The 14,111-nt window shown below is 49.0% G+C and overlaps 1 pseudogene; it reads right to left on the reverse strand.

Moving 5' to 3' along the window:
- Positions 1–4,220: 4,220 nt before the first annotated feature.
- On the reverse strand, positions 4,221–6,929 carry LOC132447003 (uncharacterized; annotated as a pseudogene).
- Between the last annotated feature and the right edge of the window lie 7,182 nt (positions 6,930–14,111).

The following is a 14,111-nucleotide window of genomic DNA, read 5'->3' on the forward strand; positions in this document are numbered from 1 at the left end:
AGAAGTTATAAGGTAACCAATTTACCTTATCTTAAGATATATTTAAGCACACAAGAAATTATAAAGCAAGCAATTCACTTTACCGTAAAATATATATGGTGACCTTGTTGACAGCATGGGGTCACAGCATGATTCTGGAGTGATTCTGGGACGGCTAGGTGCATCAACATAGTGAGTCCTATCGGGACACACGTCAGTATCCTTAAAAGGCAGCTTGGATGTTTTTATTTTCTGCAGTTTAGACTTCTTCTATAACCTATTTTTGAAAGCAAAACACCAAGCTCATTGATTTAACGAGGCAGGGTTACTTGAAACAATTTATTAAATAAATATTTGTGAGAGGTCATTCCTTCTCCTGAGTTTGCTTCCTATTTATGTCTAGTGTACAACCCTACTGTCCACAAGCATCACGTAGCCATCCAACCTGCATATCTGAGAATCAGGCCTCTCTTTAATAATGACCAAACGTTATGAGAGAAATACACATTAACTTTTGTCTCATAAGCGGCGTGGTGCCGGCTCCTTTTGACCCCTGACTTCTGGGGGAATAGCTGCATCAATTCATTAGTCAATCAGAAGCATGTAAATATCTTCCCGGTGGCATAAGAGGGCGAACAAGGTGTCCTTTAACATCTACGCTTCCAGGCGATTGCAACGGTGCCACACATGAGCATATTCAAACATGTTTAATGGTAGCAATTAGCTGTCGAAATTGGAGGCCTTAATCAATAATGAGCAGCTATTGATTTGCTTCCCGATAGAAATTTGTGACAAATTACATGTTATTTAGCATCTACACGTTGAGCTGAGTCCAATGACACCGAGCATGACACTCTAGCAAATGGTAACATGTATTTTACATGGTACACCTAGGTCTAGGACATGATCTCGGTGTAGCAAGAGGGCGAGCTTGATCTCATTGGACTCAGCTTAACGTATAGATGCTAAATAACATGTAATTTGTCAAAAATCTCCATTGGGAAGCAAATCTATAGCTGGTCATTATTGATAAAGGCCTCCAGAATCGACAGCTAATTACTACCCCAAAACATATTCAAATATGATCATGTGTGGCACTGTTGCAATCGCCTCGAAACGTAGATGTCAAAAGACACCTTGTTTGCCCCGTTACGCCCCCGGGAAGATATTTTCATACTTCTAATGGATTGATTCATATTTTAAGGTTCTCGGAGTGAGACTTTAAGATGCTGCAGCAGAAGTGTTGAGACGAAAGATGATATCAAGACATTTATAGAATATTCCCATTCACATTATGATTCTTCGTCATAACATCCGACCAAACATCCTTTACATTCACCGAGCGAAGATTATGAAAGTCCAGGCCCCCCCTTCCTGAACTCGGGGTCCGACTGGGCCAAGTTTCGGGCAGGAAGGACCCCCCCTTCCTGCCCTCGGGGTCCGACCGGGCCAAGTTTCGGTGCGGGGGTCCCAGTTAGGCCCTAGAATAAGGTATTCAAATTTCAGGGCGGTAGGACCTTCCTATCTCAAAAACTGTTTTTCCACCACATTCTGAACCATTAGGTCTTGCAGGCAACACTTCTGAGGGGCTTTGTCCAAATGACAGTCCATTTGGGAAAACTTTTTTTCTCTAAGGGCTAGAAGTCCAAATCTCGGATTTGTCGTTCTCGGGGCCCCGGGAAATGTGTGTAAACATTTTAGCATCCCTAGCTATCTTGAAAAGGCCGGAAAAGGGGCGTGACCTCCAACAGTACAGTAAATGTACATAAGACAGAGGTTAGTTTCTAGTCCTCATTTTTTGTGGGATGGAGGTGTACATCTGTGGCTTTAGGTGTGTAGACACAGCTGGCCTGTGGCCACGTTTTTGAAGTCTGGGGTCAAAAGGAGCCGGCACCACGCCGCTTATGAGATAACAAAAAGTGAATGTGTATTTCTCTAATAACTTTTTGTCATTATTAAAGAGAGGGTTGATTCTCAGATATGCATGTTGGATGGCTAGGGTGTAGGTCTGGGAAGAACTTCAGGCCAAAATCTTGCAAGCGAGCCGCTGGGTGAGGTGCAAAGAGATGGAGCACTTGCTGAGTCATTTCCTGTAGGGCTGGAGCCACAGGTTGAAGCGTATGCGTCCTTTCAGACCCCCTGATATATAAGAGACCCCAAGGTAGAGCTTACTTAAATGTTGTCGACTCAGTCACCTATTGCATCACTTCCTTTAGGGCTTCAGCCTCCTAATTGATCATTGTAGTAGGCTATAATTGAATGCCCTCTTTCATATATGATACCTCCACCACTGGGACGTGGCAACAATTCTCTGAATCCATATGGGGAGGGGGGGGGATGCTTGTGGACAGTAGGGGTGTATACTAGACATAAATAGGAAGCAAACTCAGGAGAAGGAATGACCTCTCACAAATATTTATTTAATAAATTGTTTCAAATAACCGTTAAATCAACCGTTAAATCAATGAGCTTGGTGTTTTGCTTTCAAAAATAGGTTATAGAAGAAGTCTAAACAGCAGAAAATAAAAACATCCAAGCTGCCTTTTAAGGATACATTGGAATATCTCTATTTTTTTAACCATCGGACCCTAGTTTACGACAAAAACAACACAATTTACGAGCCATGTAAGTAAGAGGGGGCGGTCGATAGCAACCACCATAGCAACCATGACGGTCAAGTGACTGGATGCAGCCCCGTTGAAAAAAATAGAATACCACCCTCAGGAGATTAATGATATTTAAATTATTATGACAATGAAGTCTTTATTTGCATGGGTTTACATTTCGTTCTGCGTAGCATGGAAAAATCGGAGAAACACTCCCATTCAGAATGCATTGGTTTACATTTCGTTCTTTGGAGCAAGGATATTTTTATTTATTTATTTATTTTCAGTTTTTGAGGGGGTGCTTCAAAGATGCTAATTTTTCTGCAATAATCCAAAATACAATGGAAAACCCCGTTGGCTTTTTGTCAAGGGAACCCAGGGCGACGCTTCCGGGTTGGCCAACATACGTCATCCCTCCACCACGCTATACTGTAAAAACACATGTTCAAGTTGAATGATAATGCATGAATTTATTCTTTATTCTGCCATAGTATTTATTTAAGGGGGGAGGGGGGGCATACAAGTCTTTTGGCCATAGTGGATCCAGATCTGTTCCGGAGCATTTCACCACCTCGGGCAACAGCGCAGGGTTGCCAGGTCCTGCAAAAAACGTCCTGCCCACATACCGTTCAAAATCCACCCAAAATGTCCTAGAAGCAGCCCAAATAAAAAAGATATTCCACTTTGGCCAATGTTTTGAAAGTAATAATATTTGAGGGAATATAATATATGTTGTTGTTTAAGCAGCGAAATGCATTGTGTGTGTGTGTGTGTGTGTGTGTGTGTGTGTGTGTGTGTGTGTGTGTGTGTGTGTGTGTGTGTATAACACGCTATTTTATGTTGAAATGCAACGTAATCCAGGGTTCACGAAAACGTACACTGTCAACGTATGCTTTTGTCGACTGGGTTGGCTCTCAGATATACGTGTTTCTAACAAGATATCATTAAAGGTTACATAAAGTAACGGTTTAATAACACAAACGCAGGAAACACGTGAGCTGCTAGTTTACCGAAAGCAGCGTCCCTAACAACCTGATGTCGTTGAAACATGCGAGCGAGCCGATAAAATCTTCCTAATAACTATAAAACTAAAGATCAGACACAATCACTGACTGAAGATTATGCAAGTAAAAAGTATATTTCTCGCTCGAAACGTTATTAGAAACACGTTTAACGGTGAATCGGTCCTAAAATATTGCATTTCCCATTCAGATAATAAAGATTAATAAAGATCATACACATTCACTGACTGAAGATTATTCAAGGGAAAAGTACATTTCTCGCTAGAAATGTCATTAGAAACACGTTTAATGGTGAATCTGTCATAAAATATTGCATTTCCCATTCAGTTAATGCTGGGATTTGCGTATCATATGCACGCGAAATGGACGCATCCGCCCTCCACAGTAGTTAATGCTGGGTTTTGCGTATCATATGCACGCGAAATGGTCATTTGGCGTATGTACTGCACGCATTTTGAAAGTGTCAAACCGTGCGATCTGTACGCATATTGGTGAGACTGGGTTGCTATACCACATGGCGCTCCGACGAGATGGAGAGTCTCCAAGAACCACAGAATCACCAATCCCAGTGGTGGTTCTATGTTTTTTCTAAAACCCCTACACCAGTCAGAGAATAACTTCCATCTGTTGGCATACTGTGCTCTGGTAGATGGTGCCCTGGCACTCAGAATGGTATTCCTGACGGTCTCAGTGCAAACATTCAGCAGTGAGTCGGGCCCTGCAGCGGCCAGGCCCAGAGCTGGAGGCGACGGGGATCTGGGTGCCAAATCTGGCCCCCCAGCTGCGAAAGGAGGTCCTTCCTGCAGGGGAGGCGCCATGGAGAGCTGCAGCAGAGCCTGCGCAGCAGTGGAAACCAGAGTCTCCCTGGCCAGTAGGGGGCCACCAGAAGTAACCTGTGGCCCCGCAGAAACACCCTCTGAGTGTGGGGAGAATCAGGGGCAGCGGTGGGAAGGCATACAGAGGACTCTGTGGCCAGTCGTGAGCTAAGGCATCCTGTCTGAGGGGGCCGGTCACCTCCGTCCAGGAGAACCAGAGGGGGCAATGTGCAGATTCCTCTGATGCAAAGAGGTCCACCTCCGCCCTGCCAAAGAGGCCCCACATCGTCTCCACCACCTCCGGATGAAGCCGCCACTCCCCCGGTGGGGGCTTCTGCCGCGATAGAAAATCTGCAACATGGTTCCGTTGCCCCGGTATGAAGACCGCTCGTACGCTGGCCAGGCGGGGATATGCCCAGGCCAACAAGTTCCGAGATACCCGGAGTAGCCGTGAAGACCGGGTCCCCCCTTGGTGGTTGATCTGGGCAACAGCTGACATGTTGTCGGATCAAACCAGCACATGCTTGCCTCTCAAATGAGGCAGAAAATGATTGAGTGCTAGCTGTACCGCCCTGAGCTCTAGCACATTGATGTGAGCGTGGTTCTGGGCCGGCCACTGCCCTTGGGCAGTCCTGCCCTGCCAAACCGCGCCCCATCCCGATAGGCAGGCGTCTGTCGTGACCAGCTCCCGACGGGATGGAATGGTGCCCATGGGTACACCCACAGACATATACGACCTCTTTCTCCATGGGGACAGAGAGAAGAGGCACTGCCGAGACACTCTGACCTTTCGGTGCCTGTGCCACTTGGGGTCCAAGTGGAGGCTGTTCAGCCACATCTGCATAGGGCGCAGAGACAGCAAGCCGAGGGGCACCACAGCTGAGGCAGCTGTCAGCTTGCCCAAGAGCTGCAGGCAAAGAATGAATGGTACCATCCTGCCATACCCGAAGCGGGGTAGGCAGAGGAGGATGTCGGTCACACGCTGAGGTGACAGATAGGCCCTCATAGCGTCCGAGTCTAGGACCATCCCCAGGTATGCGACCCGTTGGGATGGGTCCAGGCGACTCTTCACAAAGTTCACCGTCAGGCCAAGCCGGGCCACGTGCAAGAGCAGCCGAGCCGTGTCCCGGGCCGCCTGAGACTGGGAAGGTGCACAGATCAGCCAGTCGTCCAAATAAGGCAGGACCTTCGTGCCCTGCTTCTGCAGGGGTGCGAGAGCTGCCGCCACCACCCTGGTGAATACCCTCGGAGAGAGGGAGAGACCAAAGGGAAGTACCCTGAATTGAAAGTGCCGGCCGCGAAAGGCGAACCGGAGGAAGTGCTGATGGCGCGGTGCAATTGGGACGTGGAAGTATGCGTCCCTTAGGTCCACCGTGGTGAACCATTCTCCCCTTGCGACCACCCGCAGCGTGTCGGATGCGGTGAGCATGTGGAATGGCAGGACCTTCAGGAACCGGTTGAGTCCCCTCAGGTCGAGAATTGGGCGAAATCTGCCATCTTTCTTTCTTACGAGAAAATATCTCGAGTAGAATCCTCTGGGGTGCAGCAGAGGATCCACTGGCTCGATTGCCCCTTTGGCCAGGAGGGTGGACAACTCCTGGTCCAGAACTAAGGCCTCTGCCGGGTCGTTGACGACAGTCATTTTGACCCGGCTGAAGGCTTGGGGCCGGCGTCGGAACTGTAACTCGTACCCTTGGGTCAAGGTGGAAACCACCCAAGGGTCTGAAGTACAGGCAGCCCAGTAACTGAGCTGCTGATGGGAAAAACTCCCGACGACCGGCCCGAGGGCCTAGCGCCTACCCCCCCGGCCTCCTGAGGCTCTGGGGGGGCGTCGGTTGGGTTGTGGGGCACGGAGCTGCCAGGAAGGTAGGCGTTCGGGGGCCCGAAAGCCATCCGTTGGTGGTTGCGCAGCCCGCTGAGACCTTCGTAGGCCACCGGAGTAATCAGGTGGCTGAAAGCGCCGCTGGGGGACTGCCGAGGGGCCCCCAGGCCTGCTAGGAGCGGACACACTCCTATTTAGGCCTGACAGTTGCTGCCTGGTCTGCCTCGGGCAGCCCCCTCCAGTGCTTCCAGGGCAGCTGACCCAAAGAGCTCCCCTGGTTCCACCGGCACCGCACGAAGGACCCTCCTGCATGTCTCCGTCAAGGGCGACTGCGCAAGCCACACCTGGCGGCGAGTCTGCACGAGGGTGGACATAGTGCGCCCTAACTCCCTCGACATGAGGGCAAAAGCCTGAAATGAGGCGTCACTCAGACTGCAGCGACGGCTCGACCTGGGCCTGCTGCAGAGAGGTCGAAAGACCCAGCAGCAGGTGGGAAAGGGAGTTCCCAATACGACCCATGCGCTGCGTCGTAGGCCTTTGACAGGAGGTCGTCTGTGACCCTGCACTGTGGCCGAGGGCACCTGGCATTTGGCCTCAGAGCCTCATCAGGAGCCAGAATTAGGGAGGCGATGGCAGGCTCGACTGCTGGCATGCGGCCCAGCCCAACCTGTGCCGCATTCTGCATGGCAGCCAAGGTCCGGGCGTCCGACGTCGAGTGGGATAGGGCCCTAGTGTCCCTCCAGCAAGCATGGAGCTCCTTCAGATACTCCTCTGAAGGAGGGACGGAGAATGTGGCCGGGACAGGGTTGCGCCTGGGCTGACTCCGTCTGCGCCGCGTCAAGCTGCAGGCGAGCCAGAGCGGTCCGCAGGACGGCCGCCATGGAGGTGTCTGCTGCCCCCTGCAGGGAGCCTTGTGCCGAGGAGCAGGAGGCCTCATCCAACGTGTGGGAGGCATCGCCCTCGGTCATAGTCTCATTAAAGAGGTTAGCCGAAGCCGCCAGAGAGAGGGCATCGCTTTCAAATTGGGAGGAGGGAGGGCCGGGCTGTAGCCCCGCCAGCCCAGGGCCAAGGGCCAGGAGGAGGGACCGGATTTGCTCCATGTCGGACGCCAATCCGTCCACCCTAGCAGCAAGCCCGCCCCTTGCCTTCTTTTTGGGGGGGGCACCCATAGCCGCAGCCCCATCATGCCGCTGCCGCCCTCTCGAACGACCGGGCTGATTGGGAGGGAGGCTCATTAAAGCAGAGGGGTCGTTGGCTGCTGCCCGATTCTCCAGCTCTGCTAGCCTAGCCACTCTGAGCACCCAAGGCAGGAGGCTGCAGTTCATGCAGGCGCTGTCCGTGAGGCTCTCCCTCAGATGCCCGAGACCGAGGCAAGGAGGGCAACTGTCGTGGCCGTCCTCAGGCTCAAGAGGAGCCGCACAGGCGACACATAGGTGGGCCATTATAGAGGTAGCCACCGGCAGCGTACTGGGAGCGGAAGCGAGAGCACTTCCCTCGTCAGAAAAAATGAAAAACCGAAACTAATTAGCCTGAGCGTGATCGCTGCTACTAATTATCAACCAAACAAGGGCCAAATGCGGCGTTAACGGGAGCGGGAGCGAGAACACTGCCTTCACCAGAAAATGTAATCGACCGATATTAATTAGCTTGAGCGTAAGCGCTGCTGCTAAACAAGGGAGAAACCAAACAAAAACGTTACTGGGAGCGGGAGCGAGAGCACTGCCTTCACCGGTAAGTTGTAAGGGAAAAATAAATTGATGGTTAGAACAGAGCAAAGCTAACGGCTAACACAACAAACAATAACAGAGCAAGAGGCGAACGAGTGCTGGGAGCGGGAGCGAGCACACTGCCCTCCCAAACAAACGCCGGCCACTCTTCTTATAGTTACTTTCACTAAGTATCTGTATGAACTAGCCACAGCCTCTGGAGGACGGGTTACCCGCAGCTCCGACCTTGGTCACGAGGCTACACGTAGCCAGTTGTAACAGCTTCCTTCCTTTCTCAAACAAAGGTTCAATACGGTACCTGCGCAGCGAGAAGATGTAAGGAACAGATCCTCTAATGACACATATAGCCTTCCCGGTGTCACGTGGGGGTCACAGGTGACTATGTTGGTATTAGGTACTCGAAATGCGCATGCGCGAGGTGGAGATCCAGTGCTTTAAGCACCGCCTCTGGCGGTCAGTAAGGATGAAATAGAACCACAGAGCGCGTATGGCCTATGTGCGCACGCACATCAATCTCTTCCGGAGCTCCCCTATCTCTCTCGCTCATTATCTATAATTTTGGTTTGTTTGATCAAAGAGACACTTTACCTGCTGCTCAGCGTTCAGACGGGGCAAGAACAGATCAAACGACTCTATCCTATATATGGCAAGACAACTTACCCTTGAGCTCTGGTCGTATGATCCGCTCGCGTCCCGTCCTCTGGCCTGGCAGCTGGCGAGTCCCTATTTCATCCTATTTCGTGACGCCAAATCTGTCGTAGATTTTAACCGAGATATAACGACTAATTTAAGAGAGAGTAAAAGAAATCGAGGGTGTAACGTAATTCACACATTCATACTGTTAAGTATTTTATGAAGCTGCATTACCCTCACATAGCCACAAGGGGAGCAAGACCTTATTGAAGGCTGCTCCCTCCACAGAAGGCAGCACCTTTAGATAGGTGAAGAAGCCGAAGCCATTACATCACCCCGGACACACCCACTGCATAGGCCACGCCCACTTGACGTCCTCTATCGGAGGACGTCAAGTGAAGAGGCCAGAGATCAATAGGTAGACGGCCCGGGGGCTTGAAGTAGATCACGGTATTTTCCTCTCCACGCGTTAGATACAATTCCCTCCCTTAAGCTTCATAGTTACCATACCGAAACATGCCTACTTTATAACAAATAAAGTGAGTTAAAAGCAACCCGGGATTGGACAACTTTCTTCAAGAATGCTGGAATAATTTGGTGACCCCGACGTTTGGAAGAAAGTCCCGAGAATCCCGGCGGGCCCGACTCTAAAACAACTTCAACAGGACACACACGTCTGAGGTAAGTAGAACTCATTGTCTTAAAGATTAAATCTGAAATAGGATTGGTTATAAGAACATTTAGGTGTAAGTTTGTTTTAGTCACCGTCCGATCGTGCTGCTCCAGAGGCCTAGCATAACAACACGTGTAGATCAACGATTGCAAGGAACTCTGAAGGCCCTCCCTCCACTCTTCTTTACACTTGAGTTGTTTTGAGTACTCGTCGTTAACGATCGTTCTTGGTACTGGTTGAGAGGTGAAGTCCTCCACTATCGGTCTCTGTATAGATCGGGCCAAAAATAGTATATTAACCAGAGTTATCTTTCACTTCTCCGCTGAGGCCGGCACGGTCTGTGTTCCTAAGCAGTAGCACCATAGCGGACGTTCGGAGTGAATACTATCTTATCTGCCGATACGCTAAATACCACCCTAGACTGCATGCTTACATTTTACATTCAAGTCTGTTGGTATTTTGTTATTAAAGACAATGAATTATTAAGGTAAAAGACCCCCTGACCCCCTACGCTCGTAAAGTCCCCACCGCGCCCCCCCCCTCCAGGCCCCCTACACATGAGTACCCCCCCCCCACCCCACGCCTCTAACGCCTCCCTCCCCTTGAAACCTTTTCATCTCCCTCTTAAGATCCCGTCCAACACCCCACTCCCCCCCCTCCGCACCCCCTTAAAGAAGAAGGCCACTCACCTTTCTATTGTTAGTTAAATTGAAGTTATTTTCTTATTGTTCTTTCTTCCCCTTGCTCCCTCCCACCCTAGACACCTGGTCATGTGTTGAAACCAGAATGTACATTTAGTGTATGTGTTTGTATATTTGGGGGTCTGTGTGTCTGGGTGCTGAAATACAGGGAGCCAGTCCCTAGTTGATATCGGCAAAACACGCAAATATTTGTGTAGGTTGTAAACAATGTTTTTTGATTCACCAACATTAATAGTTTAAACGATCTGTCAATGTTTACATTTGTTCTTTCTATTCAGGCCTTTGCAACCCAAGCAGTGATGGATGCCCGGCATCATTTTACTTCTGTGCATTGATCTTAATATTCTCTCTCTCTCTCTTCAGGAAAAAAGTATATGCAGTAACGAATGCCTAACACTCACAGACATTAATGTTTTTCAAGGTTGCTGGGCCCTTCTGTCTGTTTTCATGCGTTTTGTGTATCAAAACAGGAGTGCAATAGACACTGGTTGTGTCATGCACATGGATATTAGAGAACCAGGATGGTTCAAATAGACACGGGGTTCAACTGCTAAAATAATATGTTTAATTAATAAATGATGCACATGGTTTTAACCGGTGCACAAGGCGGGAGTTAGCTCAACTGCTGTAGTTCAATTACAATAACATTTGTTTCAACCGATAACTTCTGAATTTTTCTTTTAGGTTCAGTTTTTGTTTTGTTTATAAAATATCACCATATATTTAATACCCAGATGTGCATAATTGTTGTGAGTTTGGATGACTCTTTATTCTACCTAGTTTAGACGGTTTTGATTGACCTAGCTCAAAATTCACCAGGTGTCAGACGTAGGATTGTGGCACTCCTTGGGAGCCCCCGAGCCACACGTCAACTGCACCAGGTGTCAAGACGTAGGATTGTGGCACTCCTTGGGAGCCTCCGAGCCACGCGTCAACCGACTAATCGTTCCTGCAGTGTTCTGGAGTGGTGACGGTGGAGCTCAATGGGAGGTTCCGGGAGAGTTGACAATCACGGGCTCACACGGGGAGTGGTGACGGTGGAGCTCATGGGGAGGCTCCGGGAGAGTTGTCAATCACGGGTTCACACGGGGAGAAATCAAGTAAGTCAGTAAGTCAGAAGGTTGAATTAATGTATCGATTTGATGTTGACCAACAAAAAACTAGATAATTATAATAATAAATACTGTTCATGTAATGGTATAGTTAGGTCTGGGACCTGCGTAGCTAAAAAAACTGTTTTGGAAATAGTAATGGACGTGTCTGGGACATGTATAGCTATAAAATAAGTAAAGATACAACTGGGTTTTACTTTACTTCACTTTAACACAGAAGTGATATTGAACATGCAAATTTAAACATTGCTATTTCCCTTTTACATCTTTTTGGTTATAGATAAGAAATGGATTAGCTGGGAAGGAAACCTATATGCTAGGGTTCTCAATTTAGATTCAGAAGTAGTGGGCTCACCTTTCAAATGCCACTGCTGCTGCTGTAACGCTTTGATACAACGTCAGCGTTTCATAGTATGATATTTTTTTTAATTCTGATAAGTTGCGACACATAGGTATACTGACTCATGTATCGTTTAAGGTTTAGTGCATTTGAGAACAGTGTGGTCTCAAGTCGGCTGCATAGACCCACCAATATCGACCTTTGGTTTTGTATACTGGTTTTCATTTCTCTTCACAATAGATTGGTTTATATACAGATTATTAAGGAAAGGAACTTCAACGTGGTTGCACTACGGCGTTGTTAGGTTTGGTTGTCATTCAATGCGCATGGCTGAAGCAATGCGCAAGGAGGGATGTGGTGTGAAATTAAATCAAAGTAGATACTGTAAAACAATTCAAATTAGAATTAAAGGAAATATGTTTTTGAACAACTAACTGCTGTACATGAGTTTGTATTTCTACAATAGAAACAAAAGTTCCAGAACCAGATGCAGACACACCCGGAGCCTACATACTACCACCGCCGAGCAAGGACTAACAGTCACATGAGGAGATCAAATAACAGCAGGATTTGAACAGTTCTGTTTTGGTTGTCCACCATAAGAAAAATATTGTTTGTATAAATAACATATATCATAATCAGCAACAGTTCGTAAAGTTTTCCACGAATAAGGTGTGGTAACTCGGTTCGGTAGAGGGGCTCAAAGTAAGGACCAGGCAGGGAATGAGGGTCCAAAGCCTCAAACGGCGGTTTATTTCACTTGGTATCCAATAGCCACACAAGCGCACGCTGTACATCAAAGACTGGGTTGCTCGAGATGTGGTCCACGTGTCCGCCGTGCGGCTCACTCCATGGTGTCTTGATCCTCTGGGTCGTCCTCTCTTCCACTCGACTCGCCTCGTTCTGTCGGTCGGTGGCCTCCTTTTAACACCTGGGTGTCTCCTGCCCAGGTGTTCCTCGTTTCCCCGATTGCGGCTCTCGGGAGGTCGGGATTTGTCGCCGGCCGTTGGCCACCAGCGGTATATCCCGGCCTCGACTCTCCCGAACAGGGGGCGTGGCACCGGGGGAATGCCACACACTCCCCCCCTTTGCTCATGCCCCTCCGTGCGCGGGGCCCAGCCCCCGCACGCATCTCGGCGGGAAAGGGAGTCGGCGTTGGTGTGTTCCCGCCCCGGCCTATGCTCCACGGTGAAGGAGAAGGGCTGTAGGGACAGGAACCACCTTGTTATCCGGGCATTCGTGTCCTTGGCGGTGGCCATCCACTTTAGTGGGGCGTGGTCCGTCACCAGGACGAACTGGTGTCCTAGGAGATAGTAAGTTAGTTTTGTGACGGCCCACTTAATGGCCAGCGCCTCCTTCTCTACCGGGCTGTAATTCCGCTCATGGGAGAGGAGTTTCCGGCTGAGGTAGGTCAACGGATGCTCCTCTCCGTTCCGGACCTGGGATAGGACCCCCCCTAGTCCCACTTCAGACGCGTCTGTTTGGAGGGTGAAAGGGAGGTTAAAATCAGGGGTGACCAGTAGAGGCTCCTTACATAAGGCCCCCCGTAGGTCCTCGAAGGCCCTCGTCGCTGCCTCAGTCCACTGGACCCTATCCGGGAGGGCCTTCCGGGTGAGATCGTTCAAGGGGCAGGCTAGGGTGGCATACCCCGGGATAAAGCGTTGATAAAACCCCACCAGCCCCAGGAACGATCTCACCTGCTTCTTGGTCCGTGGTTGAGGCCACTCCCGGATAGCTGCCACCTTGTCCTCCTGGGGGAGGACAACGTTCCCCCTCCCAGGGTATCTGCAGGTTTCAGCAAGTCAAATTTAAGACTTTTTAAGACCTTTTTAATACCACCTTGAATGAAATTTAAGACCTTAAACCCGCGATGGTGGGGGGGGATCCCGCTGTATTACAACCCAAGCATAGCATGTGTGTCACTCAATGAGACTCATTCAAGTTTACTTTCTGTCTGTTTATTGAACATAAAGTGATACTCCAGGGGCCGTATTCACAAAGGATCTTAGGGCTAAAAGTAGGTCCTAACTGGCGAATTTAGGAGTAACTCCTAAAAATAATGGGCGTGTCACTCTTAAATTTAGGACTCCTAACTTTTTTCACTAAGAGCAATTCACAAAGCATTTTAGGCCTAAAAGTAGCACCTAAGTCTAGGAGAGCTTAAAAGTCCTCGAGAGGACTCCTAACTCACTAAGACCTATTCACAAAGGATCGCAAAATGGCTGCGAGACGAAATGTGTTGGAGACAATGGAAGACTGTGAGTTGATAAAGAGATATAGGCTTAATCGTGAGGGCATTAAAATTGTTGTGGAGTTAGTGCGGGATGCAATAACATCCCCGACTAACAGAAACAATCCAATTAGTCCCGAAATAAAATGTTTGGCAACACTGCGCTATTTAGCAACAGGGAAAATGCAACTTTGCAATGCCGACGATTTTGGAATATCGCAACCATCAGTCAGCCGTGCCATAAACCAAACCATCAACGCGCTCTCTAGACCACATATAATCCAACAGTTTATCCGGTTTCCTTTGGACATTCAACATTTACACAGGATCAAAGCCAACTTCATGGCAATTGCAGGTATGCCCGGTGTGGTCGGTGTTATTGACGGGACGCACATAAAAATAATCGCGCCATCAAATGACGAGGACGCGTTCGTCAATAGAAAGAAGGTGC

This window comes from Gadus macrocephalus, chromosome 18 (genome assembly GCF_031168955.1).
Source record: "Gadus macrocephalus chromosome 18, ASM3116895v1".
Lineage (NCBI taxonomy): Eukaryota > Metazoa > Chordata > Actinopteri > Gadiformes > Gadidae > Gadus > Gadus macrocephalus.